This window comes from Bombina bombina, chromosome 5 (assembly GCF_027579735.1).
Source record: "Bombina bombina isolate aBomBom1 chromosome 5, aBomBom1.pri, whole genome shotgun sequence".
NCBI classification, from domain to species: Eukaryota; Metazoa; Chordata; class Amphibia; order Anura; family Bombinatoridae; genus Bombina; species Bombina bombina.
Window position 1 is genome coordinate 220,583,265 of NC_069503.1, and position 7,500 is coordinate 220,590,764.

Here is a 7,500-nt window from a genome sequence, read left to right on the forward strand (position 1 = left end):
TGTTCTATGCAACAAATCTTTATTCTTAACGTTTGCGGTATAATACATTGTCTCAATAACTATGGGATCTTTACCTGGTTTTTTTTTTTTGTTCAGCATTAAAAATACCCATGTTTTATTGGTTGGATTGTGCGCACCTCTTTCTGCATAATTATAGATATACTGTATCACAAGGGTGTATGTATTCATAGTTTAAAGGGACACTAAACCCATTTTTTTTCTGTTGTGATTCAGATAGAGCAGGCAATTTTAAGCAACTTTCTAGTTTACTCCTATTATCAAATTTTCTTCATTCTCTTGGTATCTTTATTTGAAAAGCAAGAATGTAATTTTAGAAGCCGGCCCGTTTTTGGTGAACAACCTGGGTTGTTCTTGTTGATTGGTGGTTTAATTCACCCACCAATAAACAAGTGCTGTCCATCGTTCTCAACCAAAAATTGTCTGGCGCTTTAGCTTAGATGCCTTCTTTTTCAAATAAAGATAGCAAGAGAATGAAGAAAAAGTGATAATAGGAGTGAATAAGAGAGTTGCTTAAAATTTTATGCTCTATCTGAAACATGAAAGAAACAATTTTGGTTCAGTATCCCTTTAACTGTGTGCAGGCCAGAGTGAATCTTATTTAACGTGTATCTAATATGATAGTATTTATTTTCCCTTACACTGTCCTGGAACCAAAGGAGTACTGCTGACTAGAGATCATCTGACAGTCAGCCCTAGAAATGATTCTGCTGAAGTTTAAAAAAAAAAAAAGGGTCCAGTCACCCAGTGACCACCATTGCCTCCATCTGTGATCTTAGAAATGGTCCAAATTTACAGAGGATTATTTTTGTGGTTTTCATCCCAGATTTATGGATTGTGACAGACTGAGGCTATCCCCTGACAGCTTATCAAGTTAAACCAATGTAATGATTTAAAATGTTTAAGAAAATAACATTTTCTAATCTTAAATGTTGAAAATGTTTGGCAGCAATAATCGTACATCATTGTTCTAAACATTTCAAATCGCTCTTTAGACAGCTCTCTAAACATATTCAGCCTAGTTCTATAATTATCAACAGCAGTGTCTGTTTAACCTAAAGGGAGTATGTTTTTGTAGATATAGAGGTGTAGCTATAGACATTGATAGTGATCGATAGAGAGAGAAAAAAATCTATATATAGATCATGCAATTTACTTTGATTAACTAATTTTCTTAGGTCTCTTGGTATCCTTTTTTGAAAATCATACCTGGGTAGGCTCAGGAGGTGGGTGCAAGCTGCTGATTTGTGGCTGCACATAAATGCCTCTTTTCATTGGCTTACTGATGTAATCGGCTTGCTGCCAGTAATACATTGCTGCTCCTTCAACAAAGGATACCAAGAGAATGAAGCAAATTGATAGAAGTACATTTTTTTTCTTTAAATGAATGCTCTGTCTGAATCATGAAATAATTTTTTAAAGGGACCTAAAATTACAAAAAAAGAAAAATCTCTGTTTTATAGGATTTTGATACTGCACTGTTTCTTGCATATAAATATATATTGTTAACCTTTGCAGAATTTAAATGTATTAAATCTGCTTGTTTCACTTCAGTTGCCAACCCTCTCTAATTTCCAGGTATCTCCCTTTTTTGTCAAAGCTTTTTACATGCTCCCAATTACCAAAATAAAAAATCCTAACACTACATTAAAAAAAAGACTAAAATAAAAAATCTAATATTACAAAAAAATAAAACAATCTAAAATTACAGAAAAAAATAAACAAAATTATCCAAAATAAAAAAAAATGTAAATCTAATCTAATACCCCTATAAAAACAAAAAAGCCACCCCAAAATAAAAACACCTCTAACCTAAGAAAAAACTACCAATAGCCCTTAAAATAAGGTGAACAGATTTTTAAAATGAAATCCGGGGACATTTTTTTTTTATTATTGGCAAAAGGTAAAGACCTATTTTATTAGCATATTTGCCGCAAATTCTATATGCAGTGTATTTGGTATGTGTTTATGGAGTGATTGTATGATATATACTTTATTTCTCACATTTTGTCCATGAGGTTTTTTGGGATATGACTACCAAATGTTAAGAAGATAGGATAGAGAAAAAACGTTTCAATGTATAGTATTTTATTCTTACCACAGAACACACACAAACTCATGCACACATACACAGTCAATCATACACACATACCCAGACATGCATACACAGTCAATCACACTCACACACACACACACCCAGGCATGCATACACAGTCAATCACGCACACCCCCAGACATGCATGCACAGTCAATCACACACACACACGCACGCATACCCAGACATGCATACACAGTCAATCACACACACATACCCAGACATGCATACACAGTCAATCACACACACACACATACCCAGACATGCATGCACAGTCAATCACACACACATGAATACCCAGACATGCATACACAGTCAATCACACGCATACCCAGACATTCATACACAGTCAATCTCACACACACACGCATACCCAGACATGTATACACAGTCAATCACACACACGCATACCCAGACATGCATACACAGTCAATCACACACGCATACCCAGACATGCATACAGTCAATCAAACACACACACACAGTCAATCAAACACACACACACGCATACCCAGACATGTATACACAGTCAATCACACCCACCCACCCAGACATGCATACACAGTCAATCACACACACATACCCAGACATGCATACAGTCAATCAAACACACACACACACACAGTCAATCAAACACACACACACACAGCCAGACATGCATACACAGTCAATCAAACACACACACACACACACACACAGTCAATCAAACACACACACACACAGTCAATCAAACACACACACACAGTCAATCAAACACACACACACAGTCAATCAAACACACACACACAGTCAATCAAACACACACACACACACAGTCAATCAAACACACACACACACAGTCAATCAAACACACACACACAGTCAATCACACACACAGTCAATCACACACACACACAGTCAATCACACACACAGTCAATCACACACACACACAGTCAATCAATCACACACACACACAGTCAATCAAACACACACACACACAGTCAATCAAACACACACACACACAGTCAATCAAACACACACACACAGTCAATCAAACACACACACACAGTCAATCAAACACACACACACAGTCAAACACACACACACAGTCAATCAAACACACACACACACAGTCAATCAAACACACACACACACAGTCAATCAAACACACACACACACAGTCAATCAAACACACACACACACAGTCAATCAAACACACACACACACAGTCAATCAAACACACACACACACACAGTCAATCAAACACACACACACACACAGTCAATCAAACACACACACACAGTCAATCAAACACACACACACACAGTCAATCAAACACACACACACACACACACAGTCAATCAAACACACACACACACACACACAGTCAATCAAACACACACACACACACAGGCAATCAAACACACACACACAGGCAATCAAACACACACACAGCCAGACATGCACACAGTCAATTACACACACACACAGTCAATCTCACACACATAGCCAGACGCAAACAAACAGTCACACATTTTTGTTCTGCTTGAGTGTATACAATCCCAACTTTTGGCTATAATAAACCACACATGGAAACTCAGTTTTCTCAGGAGCAGCATTGTGGATTTATTAGCAGCATTGATAGCTTCAAAAGCAGTAATTTTATCCACTCAAACAGAAAAAGACATACTCCTCTAAGCCTCAACACCTAATTTGACAAGTCAATAAAGACACTGGGATGGGCAATAACCGTGAGCTCTATGAGACCTCTGTCTGATCAGGAAGGGGTTAATAAAGGAAAGAGAAAGTCAGTTTGTTTATTTAACAGGGGGACTGCATGGCATAACCTGTAAGAGCCCAGCACCATCATAAAGATTAATTACAGCTGTGGTTTATCAAGCAGATGAGACAAAACAAAACTGTGTAACTTAGCTGACAGCAAACTGAATTCATGCTCAGTGGGAACAGTCAGTGCCTCACAGTGTTGCCCCCATGCAAAGATCTGAGCCCTTACTTATCTCACCATCCTTCCAATGTGATTCTCTGACTGACACAATATGTACACACAGGTCTCCTCCAAATGCAGGCACTAGAAACACTGCTGTACTGGCCTGCCTACCTCTCTCATAGCCTTTCCTCCCCAGCACTGGAAGAGTACTGCTCTGCACTGAACCCTCCCCCTCCACTTGGGCGGGAGCCCCTCCCTTACACTCCGATTTGCTGGCCCTTGCTCCAAGGCATTTTGGAACATGTAGTTCCAGCCCTTCAGTTCAGAGACAGGGCCCAGTAGCACCAGACTAAATTTCTGACGGAGGACCCTGTAGAGGTCTTAAACCAAGTCAGGGGCCAGGCCCTCTCCCAGTGGGCCCCTGACTGGAATCACCCATTTCACCCCCTGATAGTGGCCCTGCTTCCCAGGGACATAATTTGTCTTGGGTCAGTCTCCTCACTCCGGGGACTGTCCTCAGAAATCGGGGACGTCTGGTCACCCTACCTTTAAAAGGGTATTTTTTAGGGCATTGCCCTGAAGCAATCCGCTTTTACATAAAAAAAACTACAAATTAACCCCTAACAGTAAAACCACCCACCCTCCCACCCAAAATAAAAAAAATACCTAACTCTAAAAAAAACAAAGTAGTTGCACTGAAACCTACGCGGTATATGTAATCTCGCCCTTGATCTTAAAGGCAAATCCTCCAATAACACTTTAAATTACCCTTTCTCTGTAGAACTGACAACTTTTTTATTTACTTATTTTAAAGCTTTTATTGATATTGTCCATGGAAATACACATTGGTAAAACGTATAATTACTGTTCAAGGATTCATCATACAAGAAAAACAAGCATAAGAATACAAGAAGTATTACGTCTTATTCCTTAATACTTTATAATATAGGGAGCCTTTTTGTAGGGCCATAATAATCTCATGTAAAGCAGCACATTAGAACAGGCGCTAAATCACTTTTTTTCATAGTAAATTTTGTTATTAGTCTACATACACTTATTTAATAATGCAGAAAGTTTCAAAGGAGAAGATGAAAAATAAAAAAACGAACAAACGGCAAACAAAGGTATCAACATTAAGCAGTTTCTATAGTTTGTCTTCATTTTACTCTATGGTGGAGATAGCAGGAAAAAATGGGTCCTGTGGACTGGAACAGCTTTGTACAGGTAAAGGAGATTTTTTACTTTTCCAGTAACACAATATCCTTATCAAGAGTTTGCTGATTTTATTCTTTTTGTGAGTTAAACGAGAAAAGAATTTGGCAAACCGCATCTTAAAGCCAGGTGTAATGTTTCCCCCTGAACACCATATTTTAAAATTAGTTTTGCATGGTCATAATTCAATGAATCTAACCAGTTTCGATATATTGACATTGAAATTTAAATTTGTATTTATTTTATTTTAGATCTAAGATGCTCCATCTGATTCGGAGTCTTTCACTTAGTTAACCATTTCAGTACATGTCATCTGTCTAGTTTTTACCTCCCTGACTTTTAGTGCTGTACTGCTGTTGCCAACAAGATAAAAACCAAATATGGCCTTTTCTGGATAATGTTGCATACACTTTGGGCACACAGGTGAAATCTCAAGTCTTGGATTATGTGATATCCAAATGTCAATCAAATTGAACATCAATCAATATTTAATGAACAGTCAAGACTTCTGTTGAGAATTATGAACTTAACACACTTGGGATTGAACCTGTCCAATGGGTTTTGTGGAGCCAAAATAAAACACTCTTATATTAATAATTATGTTTCCGTGGGTGGCTAATCTAGTTTTGCTCTTATAAAAAGGACAACTGTTTCCTCCTTGCAAGTCTTTCAATGTTGTTGTTCCCTGAAGTGCATTTTGTATAACATTCTAATATACGACTGTTGCAGGATAGTGGACCATTGAAAAGGCCTACAGATATTTATAGGAAGTCCCTCTCTTACACTCTCTTACACAGATATCTGAAGACAATTCACAGTTCGCTATTTATTATATGTGACTTCTTTTATTAATGAAGAAAATAAATCAGTGGTGTTTGTACGTAGTTATTGATGATTGCGTTTATTTAAGATATGTATATAACTGCAATTCAGTCTGCTTGTGGTAGCTTAAAATGACATATGCAGATTTGCATAAAAGTAATGATACTGACTGCCAGAATATGTGACCACTTTTAACCACTTGATTTTTTGGGAAATATGCATTTATATATAAGTATATACCTGTCTAACAAAAGTACTTGCTTGTTTAACATTCCGACTTCCAGAGGGTGCTGTAATATATTGCAAAGCAATGATGTGATATGCTCTATGAGTCTATGGTAGTCATGAGGTTAAAACTCTTAATAAACATAAGGCAGTATATTATCCGGTATCTGCATTTTCAGCCAATGGGTGATGGGACATAAAAGACCAGCAATAAAATATTCTACTGTGCTATAGTATTGTGGTGTTACACCACTGGTTGCACAGACCTGTGTGTCTGACACCTGCAAAGGCATTAAACACATAGTTAAACTCAAGTGGCTGTACATTGAAGATCCTAAGCTGAACATGGCCAGTGATATTGGCTGCACTCATACCCAGCCTCTGATTGGCTGTAGTGCACTGCCAGTCTAGCACTCACGTTTTACTATGTGTTTAAGACTTGTGCAGAAGTTCTCCATAAACAAAAGTGCACTAGTACAATGATCTAACACATTAGAGTATGTTATTACTCTCTTATGTCTCCTTAACAATTGTCTGAAAATACATTTACCAGACAATGCACGGCCTTATGTGTGTAACGACTATCTATATTTATTCTAGAAAACCTGTCTTATATTGTGGGAAGACTCCTAGCATTAGAGAGCATGAGACCATATCTATAGAAAAACTCTCCCATTAGCCCTGTTATTTCTAGTCCATACTGTGCAGGAATTAACATCTGTCTGCAAGTGCGATATTGTTATTTCTCTAGGCAAAAAGCCAGGTTTTAATTTTATGAAAACCCATAGGGCTACTAATCTCTCTTGTTTCTCAATATCAGTATCAATAACCGTTTAATGCAGCCAAACCAGCTTTATATAACCTATAAATTAGTACCCAAGGTTTGTCCTCTAGCTTATTTTAATAATATAGAATTTATCACCTTTGAATTTGTTGGGGGTGAGATGCTTAGAGATGTAGTTGGTAATTAAAATAAATGAGACAATATTTACCCCACCCCCATTATCAAAATGAACAAATCCAGAGAATAAATGGGAGTGTGGGGGATTAACCTATCTTATCTTTGCCTATACAAAATGGTAAAGATTTCTTAGCACATGTCATTTTAGAAATAGGCTGATAGATTTATGAGCTTATGCACTGCTTTACCAAAGCCTTTCCTTTGTCAAAATGAGCACAATCTTTATATATACACACTTT

The 7,500-nt window shown here is 37.4% G+C and overlaps 1 protein-coding gene across 5 annotated transcripts in view; it reads left to right on the forward strand.

Moving 5' to 3' along the window:
* PARD3 (par-3 family cell polarity regulator) overlaps nucleotides 1–7,500 on the forward strand; it is a 1,150,653-nt gene that overhangs the window by 708,394 nt on the left and 434,759 nt on the right. The gene's annotated exons all lie outside the window — the stretch shown is intronic.